The following is a 17,857-nucleotide window of genomic DNA, read 5'->3' as shown; positions in this document are numbered from 1 at the left end:
TCCTTTAAAAGCACCTGAAAACTTGACTGAACAACTCTTCTTACACAAAACAAATCCATACTTAAAATGTGTCTGTTTGGTTTCCAATTACTAAATTCTGATAGATGCTTAGAAATACCTGATGTCACCTTTCCCCAAACAAAGCCCTTCTTTAATCAGAATCATTCTTACTTTGGCCATTAACAGTGTATTCATCTAGGACCCCATTGCTTGACGAGGAGCTGATGAGAAAAACAGGTCTGCTTTAAAAAAGAAAAGTCTGAATGAACCAAAAGAATAATGACTTGGTCTTTGGCCCATGGCTCTAACTTTGCACCACAAGACAGACAAATGAGACTGAAAACATCTTTGGCAGAAGAAATTAACACACCACTACATGGAGATGAGCTCGTGAAATTCCCAGTGTTGTACGTGTTTGAGGTATTACTTCCTGATTTGGCAAGCAAACTTTTAAGTTCCTGCCAAAAATGCATCACACCTTCTGCCACATTCCTCCGCTGCCTCATTTAATCCTGACTGAAAGAAGAGTGAAATTGTACATTCAAGAAGTTAAATTTCACAACGCAAACACAATTAGCCGCCAACTTTTAACTTCTGAGAGTCTGTATCGCCTGAAATTAGTATCATTGAGGATCCTGTGTCCTCATGACAGACTCAGAGAGGATTCAGAGCATCAAGATCTTATTAAAAAGGACAGGAAGCATCCAGCGGATGTTCATCCTGTGTTAGAGACTGTTTTATTGACCCCCAAAGTGACCGTCTGTACTTCAGTCCGTACAGTTGCTCAGGAGCACTTCAGCAGAGCAGGGACATGTTGTCCCCACTGCCATGCTGCTGACACTACCCAGGTCTGCAGGACAGTGGATGTGTGTCACCTCTCTGGAGGGTGATTTTGGGAGGGTGGGGTTTGGGGGGGGTTTGCTGATGTGCTGTTGACAGTGTGTTCAGGACAGAGGCAGCTGGGAATGCAGAGCCAGCGCTCCTCTGTGTCTCGCTAATCAGGCCTGTCCTGTTGTTAGCCGCTACCAGTCACAGACACTTCTTTTCTCCCACACAGCTGTAGTCTACAAAGATACAATATACTGTTTTGTACATACGGAAGGTCATAGAGAAAATAGCTAAATTCGTCACCCAAGAGCTGCAGATTTAACATCATGCTCTGAGTTGTTGGTTTGTTAAGTTGCCTCCGTTGTTTTTATATATTGTTATCTGTCAGAGAAATTCCCTGGCCACACACAGTACTCACGTTGAGGTTTCTAATTGGGTTTTCACATGTGTGAGGCCGTACCTACACCGTAGCCTGACGTGACAGACCTCCTGTTTATTTCTGTAAGCTGAAACCATTTCCCTCAGTGGAAACTTTAACTTTACTTTAATTTCACAGATAAGAAACAATAAATTGTAAAGACAATAAAGCCTCCACATAAATAGCATTTTAAGTCTTGTGTGTGATTTATCGTGGCTTCATATGAGGAGAGGAAATCTCTGCTAGTCGCTAGGCTAATTCATACAATCTAAAATGCCATAGGCTGGCACTAATAAAGTCAGCATGTTATATTTGTTTGGAAAACATGTTTAGTATAAGACAGTTGTTTTGTCGTTGAACCTTGTGAGTTGTAATTGAGCCTAATATTGTAACGTTACCTTTGTGAAATGTTGCTGTTGTCCCTGGTTTTATATGAGTAGAGGAAAAGTCTGCTAGCTGCTAGGCTAATTTATACAATGTAAAATGCCATAGGTTTGTGCTAATAATGTTAGCATGTTGTATTTGTTTGGAAAGCGTGTTTAGTATAAGACAGTTGTTTTGTCGTTGAACCTTGTGAGTTGTAATTGAGCCTAATATTGTAACGTTACCTTTGTTAAATGTTGCTGTTGTCCCTGGCTTCATATGAGTCGAGGAAATGTCTGCTAGCTGCTAGGCTAATTTATACAATGTAAAATGCCATAGGCATAGATAAAGACAAGTGTTTGTCTGTGAATGCTGCCAGTTATAGTGAAGCTGATTTGTGTACTTGTGTCTGAAATTGTCTCTGTTAAGCCATGTTTAATGTGTGTTTAATGTGTGTTTTGAATCAACTAAACTTTACAGCACTTCCAAGAAACCCCGCCGCCGACTAGTGTTTTGGAGGTGTAACTGCAGAGTGACACAGACACACCACCGCACGAGTATAAATGCTCACAACAGCCTAAGTCACATGCGTAGGTTAGGGTGTGGGCTCTGCATCGAGCTGATGCACAAGTATAAATCCAACTTTAGCTTGGGAACCAGATGAATTTGAAAGCTCATGTTTTATTTGCTCTGGCAGTTGTGTGTGTGCGTGTGTGTGGTCCCCTTCAATTAAACAGATTTCCTCCCGATCTGACCTGCTTCCAGCCAGTCACAGCCCTTTATCTAATACAGGGCGGGTCTGATATGATGACTGACAACCTAAAGAGCCTTCGTACTTAATGCAAAATATATGATGATGTAATTTTCAGTTTGCACACCCTTGCGCAAGGGACACTATGGCAAGCATAAACCTAGCTCAGTGAAGAAGAGGCCTGGAAATGACCAAGATGGCTGCTGCTGAAGTGGAACTTTCTGTTGCAGCACTATTTTCAAACTCTGATGGCAAAAATGGCAACACTCATTCACAGACATACTGATGTCACGTCACATTTGGTTGCTCTGATTGGCTGTAGGTCTACCACAAGCATCCAAAAGCATCTATGGCTGTTGATAATGAAAATAAACTGAGAGGTTCCAGACTTTGCAAGTTGGTTTGGCCATGCCAGGCTAATTTCACACCTCAATTTACAGTCAACAATAAACCCTTGCACAGTGGGAGGTGGCTGAAGAAAACCCACACTATCACTGGAAGAGCATGCAAACTCCACACAGGTAATAAATAGTGTGTTTGTGGAGGATCCCATCCCTGATAAGAAGAACTCCATTAAGAAGACATGTTTTTTTAAGACCCTTTAAATAAGTTATGTTTCAAAAATACGGCTGGGGGCAGGGGAGAAATCTGATTACTGACCTGCTGCACGCACACGTAGATTTACAGTCACTAAGCTCCCACAGTGCATGTAAACTCATTCTCCGATTACCAGCGTAACCTGGTTTCATGAGCGCATGCACACGTGCTGTACTGACTTCTTTCATATCTCTCACGAGCACACCTACTTGACACATTATACAGTATAATCCTTACCAGATCATTTTGCACAAGGCCTAATAGACATGGCAAAAAAAAAATCACATGTTCAAACCCTTACCGACTTTAAACAGGTTTGTGTTGTTTAGCCAGGAGCTAAACATGTACCACCGCCGTGCAGCTGAACATGTGATCAGCTCCTCCAGTGGAGGTCTTTCATGGTAATTAGTCTGGCTTACAAAGGATCTTAGCTAATGTTCCCTGCAGACACTGCGCTGATTGTTGTACCCAAAAGGCACAACACAACACAGGTGAACAAACAGGGCTCAACCTCTCCAAAGCACCTTGAGTGCAAAGATATTTTTTTGTTTCCTTCTAAGCCGCCGTCAAACATGATCCGGGTGCTTGGAGACCAAACCAAACACAGCGGATTCAGAGAGGAACAGAAGTAGAGAGGAGCTCACACACACACACACACACACACACACACACACACACACACACAGATCCATTTGTCTTCATTAATGCATTATACAGTTTAAAGGGTTATTGTACTTGGCAGATTGAGAGAGAACATATTCTCACTTACAGAAACGGCCTGTAGGAGTGGCTGTAGAGGAGGCAGGAGATGAAACTTTATTGGTCCCTGTGGGGAAGAAAACAAGTCAATGCAACAACCAAAAGAAATTAACTTTGATATAGTGCAGCAATAAAGTAAGATGTAATATAAACATAAAGTAGCATAAGCCATAAAACCACATAGATAAAACTGGTATAATGAATGTATGAGCTCCATAAACAAACACGTGAAATCTCCAGCTCAGATGCACAGACTCTTTTTATAACGTACAAGAACTAAGGTATTTATACAACTGTACAGTCTTCACACACGTTTGTAAGTACTTTCGTATGATTAATATTTTGTTAAACATGGATTTCCCCACAAATAAATAAAAAAATATAAGAAGAAAATCTGGATCTGGCCCACCACTGCTGCTTGTTTCAAGTTCACTTTCTGCAGCGCTGGCACGGCACTAAAACAAGACAAATCTAGCTATGGAAGATGAGCGCTGGGTTGACTGGTGAACAGGCAGTGTGCATCAAAATGGCGAGCATTAGCGTCACAGTCACCAAACTTGGAGACGACACATCGTAAAGGCATGGATATTCTTCCCAGTGTTGCGCTCCCCATGATCCTGTGGATGCCACCATTGTTGTTGCTTGCCAGCTTGTCAGTGTTGCCAGATCTTGGGAGAGAAACAAGCAACCAGGGCTATGGAAACAAGCCCAAAAAAACCCCCAAAAGCGACTGTCGTGCATTTAAATAACTTATTAGATGGATATATAAAGAGAAAGGTGACGTTTAGAGAGCAAGCCCAAAGTCCTGGCTAATACACGGCAGACCTGGCAACCCTGCGGCATGTCCTTCTCACATTTCTTCCGTCCAGTTTTCTAGCATGCCAGATATCCAGTCCCAGACGAGGGGGCGACTTGCTCGTAGGCTTGTTCACATATGAGGACTCATCATGGCAGACTATCAGCCGACTCACCTCCGACCCAAGGTGGCTCCCAAGATCCTCTGCGACATCAAAATCGCGTTGAAAATGGTGTAATGTGAACTAGGCCTAAACGTATGTATACATCAAACAGGGAACCTAAAATGTCAACATCATGGAAAAGGTAAAGTCAGAGAATCACCAAAGTCATCAGGGTTCATCCTGTTGGGACCATGAAAGTTAAAGTTATATGACAATCAATCCAATAGTTCTTCATATAATTAAAGCTGGCCCAAAATGGTGGACTGACAGACCAACAAACTGATGTTGCCATCCATAAAGACACGTCTCTAGTATTAGTGTGGATAAATATAATAAGAATGAACAGGGTTGCAAAACATTTTTCTCAGCTGTCTCAGTAATGGGGTGTTCTCTTGGTTGAGCCACTGGCCTTACAGTAGAGTCTGGCTAAGGGCCTTTGCATGTCACTGTTCATCTCTCCCTTGTTATTTCCTGTCACCTCTACACTGCTGATTTCACATAAAGACAAGTGATTGGAAAAATACTAGTTGCTAGTAGCTGGTGGATAGAATGACAGCTCTGGTTGTGGAAACTGTGTTGGATCATCATCATTTAGGGGTTTGAGACACTGTGGGTTTCATGAACATGCACACTAATGACATTTGTTTTCTTTTTTGCAGTGCGTCCAATACCCAAACTACCGTACTATTTAGTGTGGCAGAAAAAGATTTAGTATGTCCTAGTACATAGTATTTCAAATGCAGTATGTCAAATATACCAGGATGTCCTACTGCATACAGTCGATTCTGCAGTATTCAAGCCAGCATGCCTTTCTGGCTATTCTGACCCACAATCCTCTGCACAGTGGACGATACATCACAATGACTGAGCCGCAGACGGCTTGACAGCTGACAGAAGCAAACACAATCATAAAGATAACCAATTACAACAAAAGGGCATAACTGTAAAAAATAACAATGACAGAGACATGCATAACTTTGTCATGAATATAATATGCTAGAATCTACAATGCATAGAGTACTTAAGGGGCCGTACACATGCTGCATCTTAAACTGGCTGGAAAATGTGAGGTTGGGCGCTGGGCACTACTTTTGTAGTGCTTTCAAGAGCGCAGTGGCAGCAACTTTAACAAGCACTGTATTGTAGCCTCTTTATCTGAAATCCTGAGTGCAGAGCTGATCTTCTTCCAGGAGCTGTTTATAAGTGTGTAGGCCTATCGTCTGTGAGACAGATGTAAAACTCTGGCGGCTCTAAAGCAAAATGATTAACTTCTTCTCCATGTTTATCACAGACTGATATTAACAGAAGAAGGGAAAGATGTGTGTTGGCTCTGATTGGTTGGTCCTCGTCAAATGACATGTCGTCTACATAAAAAAAATGAATTTGAGAGCGCAAAAACGCGGCATGTGTACAGGCCCTTAAAGTTCAGACCATATACATTGCAAAATAACAGTATCAGAGCTCTACACGTGGACTTGTTTCTGGTGAGCTCGGTGAGTGACGTTTTATTGTAATTCCAAGTTAACTTCAAATGATAATGTTATGATATGATGCGTTCCAGTCTCATCTTTGTTTAAGTTTAAGTCAATAACCTTATGACTTCCATGAAATGTCCATGAGACTTGGTCACTAATAAGTCTTTTAAATTAATTTCTTAAAAAGAGTGTCCTCTGTGTGAAACAATATAACGTGAAAATATAAAGGACGTCACGTACAGAAGCAAACACTGTGTTTAATAATAGTATATGAATCAAATCCTCAACTGGAGTTAACAAGTACACACTCAAAGTTCGCCCACGTGTTGACAAGGACTGTGATTGAATAGAAAATAGAATAAGTGGCACTGGGAGGAACCTCCTTCTGATGTGTATTTCCTGGTTTATATAAGGGTCCTCCATGTCTCATAAATCTATTAATACCCCGCCACCAATGTGAATGCAACAGGGCCTTCAAATGCACCATTCTCCTTGCAATGCAACACAACACAGGCTGCGGTGCACGTACACACACCAGGGCTTTGTGCGGTTGTTTGTTATCAGCAGGAACCCAGGTCTGCATGAGGGAGGAAATGTTACTGGTTCCCACCATAACTCAGCACAGGCCTAATCAGTAATGGTAGCGTGATGAATGGAAGGCTACAGTACACACAGGCCTTTGTCGCGAGCCGTAAACAATGAGTCAGGCTGGTATATCTGACAATTATAACCACCCTTCAAGGACTTCTTAACATATCCAAATGCGGTCTTAACCCCCCCCCCCCTCCTCCTCCGCACACACATCCCCCTCCTCCTCCTCTTTTTAGCGCCAGTCATGTGGTTTTGTGAAATGACAGGCTCCACGTTCTCACACACAGTAAATCAGATACACACACAACAGTATATCACTGTTGGCGTTTACACTGTTTGACCTCCACCGGGCCGTTCGCAAATGTCAGAATATAGCGAGCAGCGATGCAAAAAACTACAAAGCAGCAAATGATAACCTCCGTGTTCTCACGCTTTGTAGTCACACACACACACAGAACATTAAACCTCGGTCAGGCCGGTTTGACCTACACAGTGTTGAACTCAAATCTCACACAGATACAGTCTGGAGTCAGCGCGGGTCAGAGGCTTTTATACTGATACATCTCAGTTATGAAACAAACAAAACAAAATTAAGCTAAAGAAGATAAAATTTAGGAGTTGGCTAAAGCCTAGTTCACATTACACGATTTTCACCTCGATTGTGACGTTGCAGAGGATCTTGAGAGCCACCCTGGGTCGGAGGTGAGTCGGCCGATAGTCTGCCACGACGAGTCCTCATGTGTGAACAAGCCTACGAGCAAGTCGCCCCCTCGTCTGTGACTGGGACTGGATATCTGGCATGCTAGAAAACTGGAAAAGTGTGACACGACTGACAAAGAGCATCAGCCAATGAGAGGCGGGATACGTCCCACGTCGGCACGCAGGAGGACGGAAGAAATGTGAGGAGGACAAGCCGCAGGGTTGCCAGGTCCGCTTATTAGCCGCGACTTTGGGTTTATTTTTTTGTCGCTTACAAATATTGGTAGTCGTGGGTTGTGTTTTTTTGGGCTCGTCTCTAAAGTGGAGTTGCTTTTTTGGGCTTGCTTTCTAAACGTCACCTTTCTCTATATATATCCGTCCAGGGTCCAAAACTAACTTTTTCACTTACCAGCCAGGCCGGGCAGATATTTTACCAGCCAACCAAATAAAAATTGCTTTTAAGTGCTGTAATTTGCTATCAGTATTATTTAGCATGTCATTTGGGTCTTGTATGTGATTCTCAATCAATATTTTAATAGTGTGCACTAATATTAGTAATAATGTATGCTAAAATATGAATAACTGTTTCAATAGTTAAGTGTAATATTTGGGTTAATAAATTCTGGAGTATTCTTACTACAGTACAAAAAGAATCTTTCATTAAGGAATTTTACATGAATCACTGACTTCTCTCCCCTTTGGACAGTTGAGACATAAGATTTTAGCTCGACCAGACTGCAACAGCGGGGCCTGCCCTATATAAACATGAATGTCTGACCAGTGGTGGACAAAGTATTCAACGACATGACTTGAGTTAAAGTAAAGATACTCTTGGTCAGATATTACTCCAATACAATTGAAAGTTGTTCAGTCTTTTTTTTTTTACTTAAGTGAAACTGCAACAACTGATTAACATACAAGTAAAGAACAGTCCCTTCATAAGTAAAGAACAGTCCCTAAAGTGCGGTGAGGTTTGTGGATGGTTACCTGCCACAAAGAGAGAAATGTGAACGGCTCGTTTCTCCTCTGACACAACACATACCTGTGTGCTGGGCTGTTCAGGTACGTTTGGGCAGCGATCGCAGCGCACTAAAATTCTCGCGCGAGCCCGTTCACATTACGGCCGGGTTCCACCGGCTGCAAAAGTAAGTGTCACGTCAGCGTAGCATCGCGGCGTATTCATTTGGGCTCCACTGACTGCGTGGAAGCGACACATAGAGAAGCCAGCGGTGTTGTTTACCGTTTGCTGAGCCATGATAGTTAAAGCATTTTCCACCTAAGTTATTACATATATCTGAGTTATCTACAAGTTTACTGTACTGTTTGTCATCTACTCGCTTTCAAATGTCCGCCACGGACATTTACACAATGTCACGGATAAACATTGGTAAATACGTGAAAAAAAATCATCACATATCACCTCTGATAATGGTTTATTCATTGAAAAACACATTGTGCTCCTTTAGCACACTATTTCATATAGTTTTATCTGCTGGAGGGTTGCGTAGGGGAGCATAGCGCGACAAAAATAGAAGAGCAGCCTAAAATAGAGAGTTGTCGCGTGGCAGACGGGGGTTGTCGCGCCGCTCCCGTTGCCGGTGGAGCCGCTGTAATTGATTAACAGGGGGTGAGCTGTTACGGGACTCGCGCTGCAGACGTGTCGCGCTGCTGACGTGCCCGGTGGATCTCAGCTGTTAGATGCGCATTTCTCCACGCCGGTCGACAAGCGGTTCTGCTCCCAGGCATTGTCTCCGTCACATTTGGGGCTGTTTTTCCATCATGGGTAACTGCCCGGCTTGACACATTCGCTCGCGGCTCGCGCAGAAAATAGACCAGACGCCGAAACAATCACTGCAGGGCAGCTCCGCGGCCGGTGTGGATGACACAATCAGTTAACATGGGCGCCAAAAGGAAACTGGCTTCGCTTCGAGGCTATTCACAGCGCTTACGCGGGCGGTGTGGCCCTGGCGTTACATGACCAAAGATCGTCTCTGCCTGAAATACACATTACTCTGCCAGGAAACCAGCCGATACCAGCACCGTTCTACAATAACAAAAAATGCATTTTTTGCTGGTAAAAAAATAACTCGCCAGAGTGGCGAGTGGTCTTAAAAATTTACCAGCCAGAGACAAAATCTACCCGTAATTGGCGAGTGGCGAGTGTTAGTTTTGGACCCTGTATCCGTCGCTTCTTTTGGGCTTGTTTCCATAGCTCTGGTTGCTTCTTTCTCTCCCAAGATCTGGCAACACTGACAAGCCGGCAAGCAACAACAACAATGGCGGCGTCCACAGGATCACGGGGAGCGCGTTGTGTTTGGACCCAGGCCCTGGAGGCAGATCTGATTCAACACTGGGAAGAATATCCATGCCTTTACTATGTGTCGTCTCCAAGTTTGGTGACGTCACTACGTTATCTGGGGCTCTGTCGGCGAGGGCTCGGTGGAGAAATCTTGTGGTGTGCACACACAGGTTGTAACGCAGTTGGCGAGACTCCCGCTGACAGAAACACACATCCCCAGGTAGACTCAAAAGACACTCAACACTCAAAATCTTGTAATGTGTACTAGCTTTAAATCGGGAAAACAACTGACCAAGACTGAATTCTCTCAGCACATTACCTAGGAGGGTTAGCAGCCTTAGCAAGAGGCCAGAACTTTAAGATGGGCTGGGACAACCAGTTAGCACGGATAATAATACCAGCAAAAAACAGTACAAAAGACACGCACATCCTAACGTCCAGTGGAGTGGATGCTGGACCAAAGAATCGTCTGGCAAAGTAAAAGACAAATAAGTCCTCACACCAAGTAGCTCCTGTTTAGAAGGATTTTGATGCAGAGTGACATTTCGAGCCACATGACTCTTCCTCAGACTTCTTCTGTTTTATTTGTTAGCAAGAGCGCCTGGACAAACAAATCATAAACACGGTTTATGTGAGTTTTTACAGCCTTGTCTCACTCATAGGGTGTCAAAAAATACTCCACTTGGGCAGTGTCCATCAATATAGGCTAATGACACCAGGGGGACCCTTTAGTGTCTGTATTAAATTGCCTAAATCTCACCCCAGATCCCTTCCGTGTCAAGATACAATGAAAATGGCAGCTCCCAGTGTCATTATAGTGATGTGGGGGGATTCTGCCCAGGCCTCAAAGTATGACAAGTAGGGATGACATCACACTGGCTTTTGAATACAGTTCTTGGTCACACCATCAACTGATGAAATCCATCATCACTCACTATGTGTCGTGAAATGAGCCGGCGCACATAAAATGACAATTACAGAGCACCACAAGAACCTGCAAGTACAAGAGAGAGAGCAAATAAATATCAACAGTTCTAGATTCTGTGTACTGTACTTCTAATTAAAAATAAAATAATATAAAAATCACCATGTTTTAGGTGCTTGAGGAAATGTCAAGGGCCACGTAACACGTAGCACTTCTTAGTCATATAATCCGTGGGATTCACTTGCCTCAGGTTGGGATATGAGTGTACATTTACTCCACACTAGCTCTTGCATGCACTCCTTCAGAAACATGCAGAGGACCTAAAATTAGTAGTTTCACAGTGTACCTGAACACAATGGAGTTTTGAAGGAAAGGACCCCTCAGGGTGAATACTTTTGAAATGGGTGGTTTGGTTCTGCTTCTCCCTGCGTTGAACAAATTAAAATATTTCACTGTTACTAATGGGAATTCAAAGGAAAGCTCTGGGGCAATAGTGATGTTTGATAATTAGTTACTGAGACACACCTTAAATCAAACTATGTAAACAACAGCCCTTTGACTTCAGCGCCATGAGTTTGAATCATGCCACAAATCAAACGCTGATGTTTCCACAGAAACTGGGACTCTAGTTATTTATATGTTTGAGCCTTATTCCACTGAATCATGTTTTATTCTCATTTCAGTGTATGAAATCATCATTAAATTAACCTTTTCACCTCCCAAGCCAGCGTGTCTTATTGTGACATGTACATATTTACAGAGAAATGCTGAAAATGTATATTTTTAGTTCACCGTTCCACAAGTTTTTTTTTATGCTCCAAGAACCCGTATCCAAAAGCATTTTTAACCAAAAGCAATTTGGCACATTTTTGAGGCATCACAACCACAGATCCAAATGAAACCTCTAATTTCTTGGCTTTGAAAGTAACAAGCAGCAACAAGTTTCAGTTGTGCTTTGTTTGTATTACTTTTAAAGGGGCAATAAGCGAAATCGTTCACTGCTAGGTTCGCTTTTGTGCGACTCGCCTCATCTTTGTTGGCGAGTATCACAGCACCTCCACGGACTATCACATCCAGACGGTCCCGGTGTTTCTTCCGCAGGCTCCACTTCACTCAGCTGCCTGATATACCCGCTGCTTCTTCCCACATTAACCTCAATAACAAACCAGGGCTTGGTGCTCCGGATCCATACGGAGAGGCTAACTGGGAGTGTTAGTAGCTGAGTGAAGTGGAGCATGAGGAGGAAATAAAACCTAAACAGCCAACTTAGTTTAGCAGTTAGCAATGTCTTTCACTCACTCTCGGTCTCTGCTGTGTTTAGCTATTTCCCTGCTTTCCTGTTAGCATTAGCACTTACTCGGCTGCCACGCTAACGCTCCAACTGAGCCGGGAGCCGGGCTCACGCTTCTCCGCCAGGCTCAGTGAGTCGGAGCCGAGAAGCGTGGGGTCATTAGCGTAAGCTGGCTGCTATGCTAACGTTCCAGGAGCCTGCTTCTCGGCTCTGGCGAGCTCTGGCATGGAGACGTTAGCCTTAGCACTAGTCGGCTGCTATGCTAACGTTCCAACTCTTCACCGTGAGCCTGTGAGCCCGCCAGGCTCCCGGCTCCCGGAGAAGAGAGGAATGTTAGCTTTAGCTCCCACAGTTAGCACTAGAGCTACTACGGCTACTGGAGTAGCTTGCAGCTATGGAGCGCTTCTAACAGTTCTTCTAGTCACTGAGCCTCGCCTCCATCTCAGCAAATATATTACATTTATTACAGGGACCATCATCATTGAAGTAGGCAGGGGAATAGCTAAACACAGCCGCCAGACTGCCCGCTGGGCTACATTTTACAATGCTAATTGCAAATGTTAGCTGGGCTGCCGGGCTACACACCTAACACAACCGAAACGCCTGACCCATTGCTGGGCCCGATTCACATGAACGTACGTGAACGTGCAGCCGGACCGGCTTGTAAACAGTGGACTGGAGATCAACACAGAGAGAGGGTGTGTGAGGTCATGCTATCCTCCAGATGAAATTACACCTCTAGTTCTTCACATAGCAGTTTTTTCATTCCTTCAATCTAGAAATGATGAATTTTGCTTATTGCCCCTTTAAAGAATGTGTAATTTTGTGACATCTTCAAAAACTTCACTTCCTAAATATCATGAAAAAGTTGCCCACTATTATGATTTAGGTTTTTTATATACACATTTAAAATGGAGACATTTTCATGTTGCAATTTGTTTGTATCTCCGACCCAGTACGCAGCAGACATCATGAACTGCATTGGCAGAAAGAGTCCTGTCCTACTATTTCAGTAAGCCTCTGTTCCATTAACTTCAGCCAGATTGGATCTTTTTTGAAAACACAAAAACTTCCTGTCCTTATTCCAAGTTGATTTATTTTGTTACCATCGACTCTGACCATTTTAATGAGCTGTCTCAAACAACGTCTGCAATTTTAGTACAGTAGTAGATATTTATGTATCTCTCTGGACAGAAAATTCCAGGAGCGTGAGTCAGGATTTCAAAGAGACCAAGGTAAAAGTCATTTTATGGAAAAATATAAAAAGCACAGAAAGCTACTGAGACAGAAACTAACCTGGAAGTGTGTCAGGACTTTGGCTCTTCACAACATTAATAGTTGGAGATTGAAACTCAATTGGAAAGTTGCGACATTTATTCAAGGATATACTCTGAGCCTGTTTTAACCTGCTATTAACATAGGTTTTGAGTGATCTGATCACAAGTGGACAGCGCTAACTCTGCTCACATTAGAGTTTGTCTCCATAAGTGAATCGACCACTTGCGATGGGATCTCACTTCACTGCTCTATATGCAAATAAACATGTACATAATTTCATTTAATAGGAGACTAATGTTGCGCAAGTGTGAGCTCCGCACCAAGGGACATTTAATTTAAGTCCACCCACCCACACACAGTGACAGAGCTAACTGTTAGCATTACATGGCTAACGTTACCCAACAGTTCTAAACAGGTTTAAGGACAGAGTGGAGCCGTTTCAGTGTGAGTCTGTTGAGACTGTTGGGGCTGTTTCGGGCAACAGTAGCTCAGTCCATATGACTTGGGATGGGAACCAGAAAGTTGCCGGTTCAAGTCCCCATCCAGACCAAACATGGAGAGTGGACTGGCAGCTGCAGAGGTGCCAGTTCGCCTCAAAGAACACACAGAACCTCCAACTGTCCAGTGCGCCCGTCCATGGGCAGCCCCCCCACCCTGACATCTCTCCATTAAATACATGTATAGGTCCTGTTCATGCATATGTGTGCATTTTGGGCCTGTGTGTGTGTGTATGACAACAGAGTGGAAAAAACTGAATTTCCCCTCGGGATTAACAAAGTACATCTTCTTGTTAAACAGTTGTTGCTGTTTTCGCTTGTGCTAGCCAGGCAGACACTGAACTGACCATTTGCCAGGAGGAGAGCAGCTCAGGAGACAGTCCTTCAGTGCTATGTCTACCCCGTGTAACAGCAGCAACCGAAAGTTTGTCTGGCCACTAGGGAGTCGGATAAGCAAGGACATCAGCTGAATAGGTGGTCCTTCAATATGACCCCGGGCACATTAGTGTACACGCTGCTATACATGCAGCTAAGACAATTTTCACTGAGGATTTCGTTATAAATATTGGTGTGATATGATCAAAGCCTCCAGAGCAGCTACTATATGGAGCTTGCAGTAGGTTTGCTTTGTTAATGACATTAATGATGATTCATCAGTGTATAAATTTTATCAATGCTTTTACTTCTACGTGTGAAAATGTTTATTGTGAGACATTTCGATACTTACTTATTTCTTTTTATGGTCAGTGAGTACTGGAGACTATCCCTGCATGACAACAGAAAGTTAAACCCAAAATACTGCATTGCAAAATATTACTTTTGGTATAATTTTCTTGTTTAGAGAGGAAATGGGAAGCTCATTCCCTAAACTGAAACTCAGGTACATGAGCCTTAAACATCACCTGCTGTTAAGTGCACTGCTTAAATGAAAATTATTTTCCTGGCAGGGTGGAGACAATGATATGGTCTGGGTGTTGTGTGGCTTTTGAGACTTTTCTCAACCAAATAATTTATTTAAAGGATTTGGTGAAATGGCGAGGGTTTGTTTTTTTTAAAAAAGTCCGATGATCCAATGAATACGAGTGGCTCGTATTGCACGTCCGGTGTTATAATGTTACTGCAGAGAGTAAAAAGTTATGAGCAAATATTGTGATGACAAATCAACAAAAATACAAGTACTACAACTACTGCATAAAAGTAGAAATATATCTTCTGATAACAAGTTGCAGGGTGGAGTCAGAATGACTCGACTGAGGTCGGGACAGAGACGCAGAGAGACAAAGGGGACATACGTGGTAGTTATTGTATTAGCCTCAGATAGTAATGAAGGTGCTTTGCTTTGGTCTTCTCTTACCTGCAGTTTGGTGCCAGAGAGCACTGATAATGAGAGGGAGGAAAGGGTGTGTGTCAGTGTGAGTGGGCGCTCTAATGACTGTGAGGTGTGTGTACATGTATGTTTGCGTCTGCATGCAAAGCAGTCAGGTGCAGACTGGTGGGGCTGATACATGTGATGGGGTTCACATGTGCACACATGTACGCCTGTGTAGACATGGTGTGTGTGTGTGTGTGTGTGTGTGTGTGAGGGATGGGAATGTCAGTGTCTAGCGCTAGGAGCCAGTCATCAGTCTGCCACTCCCACAGACAGTCTGGAGCTGCTCAGCACTCGAGCACTTTTCTTGGCAGGCTGTTAAAAAAGGGGGGAACGAGTTTTACTGCCCCACATTTTCTCTGCAGGGCATTGCAGGGATGTTGATCAAATACTAATTGTTTTGTTTTGCAATAAAATCTAACCACCAGCTCCCCACCTACCCGAACACTTCAGAGTTTGGTGCTACCAAGGAGCAATCTGCGTCACAGCAATTTCCCTTACTGGTGATAAATTAACTCCTTAGTAACATTGTTGATTCATCTGTACTCTAATTTGCTATCTTAAGGGTGGTGGGGGCACTGTGCCAAAAGTTGTGCCCCAATTTTTAAACTGAGAACTGCTGCCTTCTGTTGCCAACACAACCAGTGTTTCCTTTTGATGACAGAGGTATTGTAAAATCCATGCTGGTCACTCATTTAGTTCAGACATTAGTCAATAGTGTATATATCAGCCTGGTCTTACTCCCAGGTCATTATATACAGATTTATCTTGCCCCTGGGCGTCTGATGCCAACGCACAAGGCTCCATTTAGCGTCTGACGAAAACTATGACGAAAAGCTTTCGTCAACAATCTTCTTTCCATGAAGAAAACAAGACGATGAGCAAAAAATAGATCTTGATGGTAAAACCTAGGACAAAATCTATGTTTCATTTTTGTTGACGACACGTGACGAAACTTTTAGTGGTGGACTATCGGACATTGAAAGCTGAGAGTGGCTGTGCTTGTAATTATCTTTAAATATCGCATGAGTGACAGGCAGGTAAACTCCAGTAAATAGTCTCGGCCAGCAAAGTAACTATGCACATGCCGCTAAACACACACAGTTATCATGACTGTGTTTGTATGAATTTGTCCACTTCACCTTGAGATTACTCTGCACACAGTGTTGGCTAAGTGTGTTATGCATTCCTCAGCCTTTTAGGCAAGGCTTCACACACTACAGTAGCTCTGGGGTCAGAACAGGGTTAATGGTAAGGTCACAGCTCTTTGAAGAATGTCCCAAATTTCCAAAATAATAATGACACTTTGGTTATAGCACTGTCACAAAGTGCTTCACAATACGACAAGCTGATGCAACATAAAGATCCAACAGATGAATTTATATCACAACAACTAATAAAAAAAAGTCAGTAAAAACATAGATTTTTAAAAGGTGAGTCTTAACAGGTCGTTCATCTTCACGTTGCTTCATTTAAAAAAGAGACTATATCTCAACTCTTCACTGTCAAAGAGGCCCGAAGATTCTTAAAAGATCAGATGCTTTCATAATGTCCTGACATTAAAAAAAAAAAAAAAAACTCTTACCAAATTGTTCCCACTTCCCAAAAATATGTCCGCTTTTCAACATGTCCTCATTTTCCAAAATGTCTCCACTTCCCCAAAATATGCTTACCTTCAAACCACTCCAACATGACCCCACTTTATAAAAATATGCTTGGCATCAAACATGTCCTAATTTCCAAGACATCTCCAATTCCCAAAAGTATGCTCCCTTTCCAATATTTTACTAGTTTTCCAAAATGTCTTGCTTTCCAACATGTCCTAGTTTTCCAAAATGTCCCCACTTCCCAATAAAATACTTGCTCACAACTTGTCCAGATTTTCTAAAATGTCCCCACTTCCCAAAAAATGCCCACCTTCAAATGTCCTAATTTTACAAAATGTCCCCACTTTCCAAAAATGTGCTCAGTAACCAAAAGTGCCAATTTTCCAAAATGTCACCATCTCCAAATAATGAGTTCACTTTCTAAAATGTCCCTACTTCCCAAAAAAAGTGCGCCTTCCAACAAGCCCTAATTTTACCAAATGTCCCCACCTCCAGAAAATACGCTCGCCTTTTAACATATACTCAGTTTTACATCCCTGCGTCCCAATAATAGGATGACTTACCAAAATGTCCCAATTTTCCAAAATGTCCCCATTTCCCAATAAAATACTTGCTTACAACTTGTCCAGATTTTCTAAAATGCCCCCGCTTAACAATATGTTCACTTTCCAATATTTTACAAATTTTACGAAATGTCAAATCCTAAAAATACACTCGCCTTCCAACATGTCTTCATACTCCAAAATGTCCCCACTTTTCATAAAAAGTGTGCCTTCCAACATGTCCTTATTTCACAAAATGTCCCCACTTTCAAAAGATGTGCTCGCCTTTTAACATATACTCACTTACCAAAATGTCAAAATTTTCCAAAATGTCCCCACTTCCAAATTATGTGCTCTCTTTCTAAAAAGTCCACACTTCCCAAAAATAATTTGCACCATCGAACATGTCCAAATTTGCCAAAATGTCCCCACTTCTAAAAAATGCCCATTTACATGTCCAAATTTTCCAATATGTACCAGCTTCCCAATAACGTGCTCACTTACAAAAATGCCTTAATTTTCCAAGATATCCTTGCTTCCCTATAATTTTCTCACTCACCAAATGTCCCAATTTTCCAAAATGTCCCCACCTCCTAACAATGTGCCCAC

General features: G+C 42.7%; 1 long non-coding RNA gene across 1 annotated transcript in view; it reads right to left on the bottom strand.

Moving 5' to 3' along the window:
- Nucleotides 1–17,857, bottom strand: part of LOC125901213 (uncharacterized) — a 142,706-nt gene that overhangs the window by 82,938 nt on the left and 41,911 nt on the right. Inside the window, exon 3 of the long non-coding RNA XR_007450951.1 lies at nt 3,727–3,783. This is a non-coding gene — a long non-coding RNA (uncharacterized LOC125901213). The remainder of the gene's footprint in view (nt 1–3,726; nt 3,784–17,857) is intronic.

Source organism: Epinephelus fuscoguttatus, linkage group LG14 (genome assembly GCF_011397635.1).
Source record: "Epinephelus fuscoguttatus linkage group LG14, E.fuscoguttatus.final_Chr_v1".
Lineage (NCBI taxonomy): Eukaryota > Metazoa > Chordata > Actinopteri > Perciformes > Serranidae > Epinephelus > Epinephelus fuscoguttatus.
This window is presented reverse-complemented; position numbering and strand designations above follow the sequence as displayed.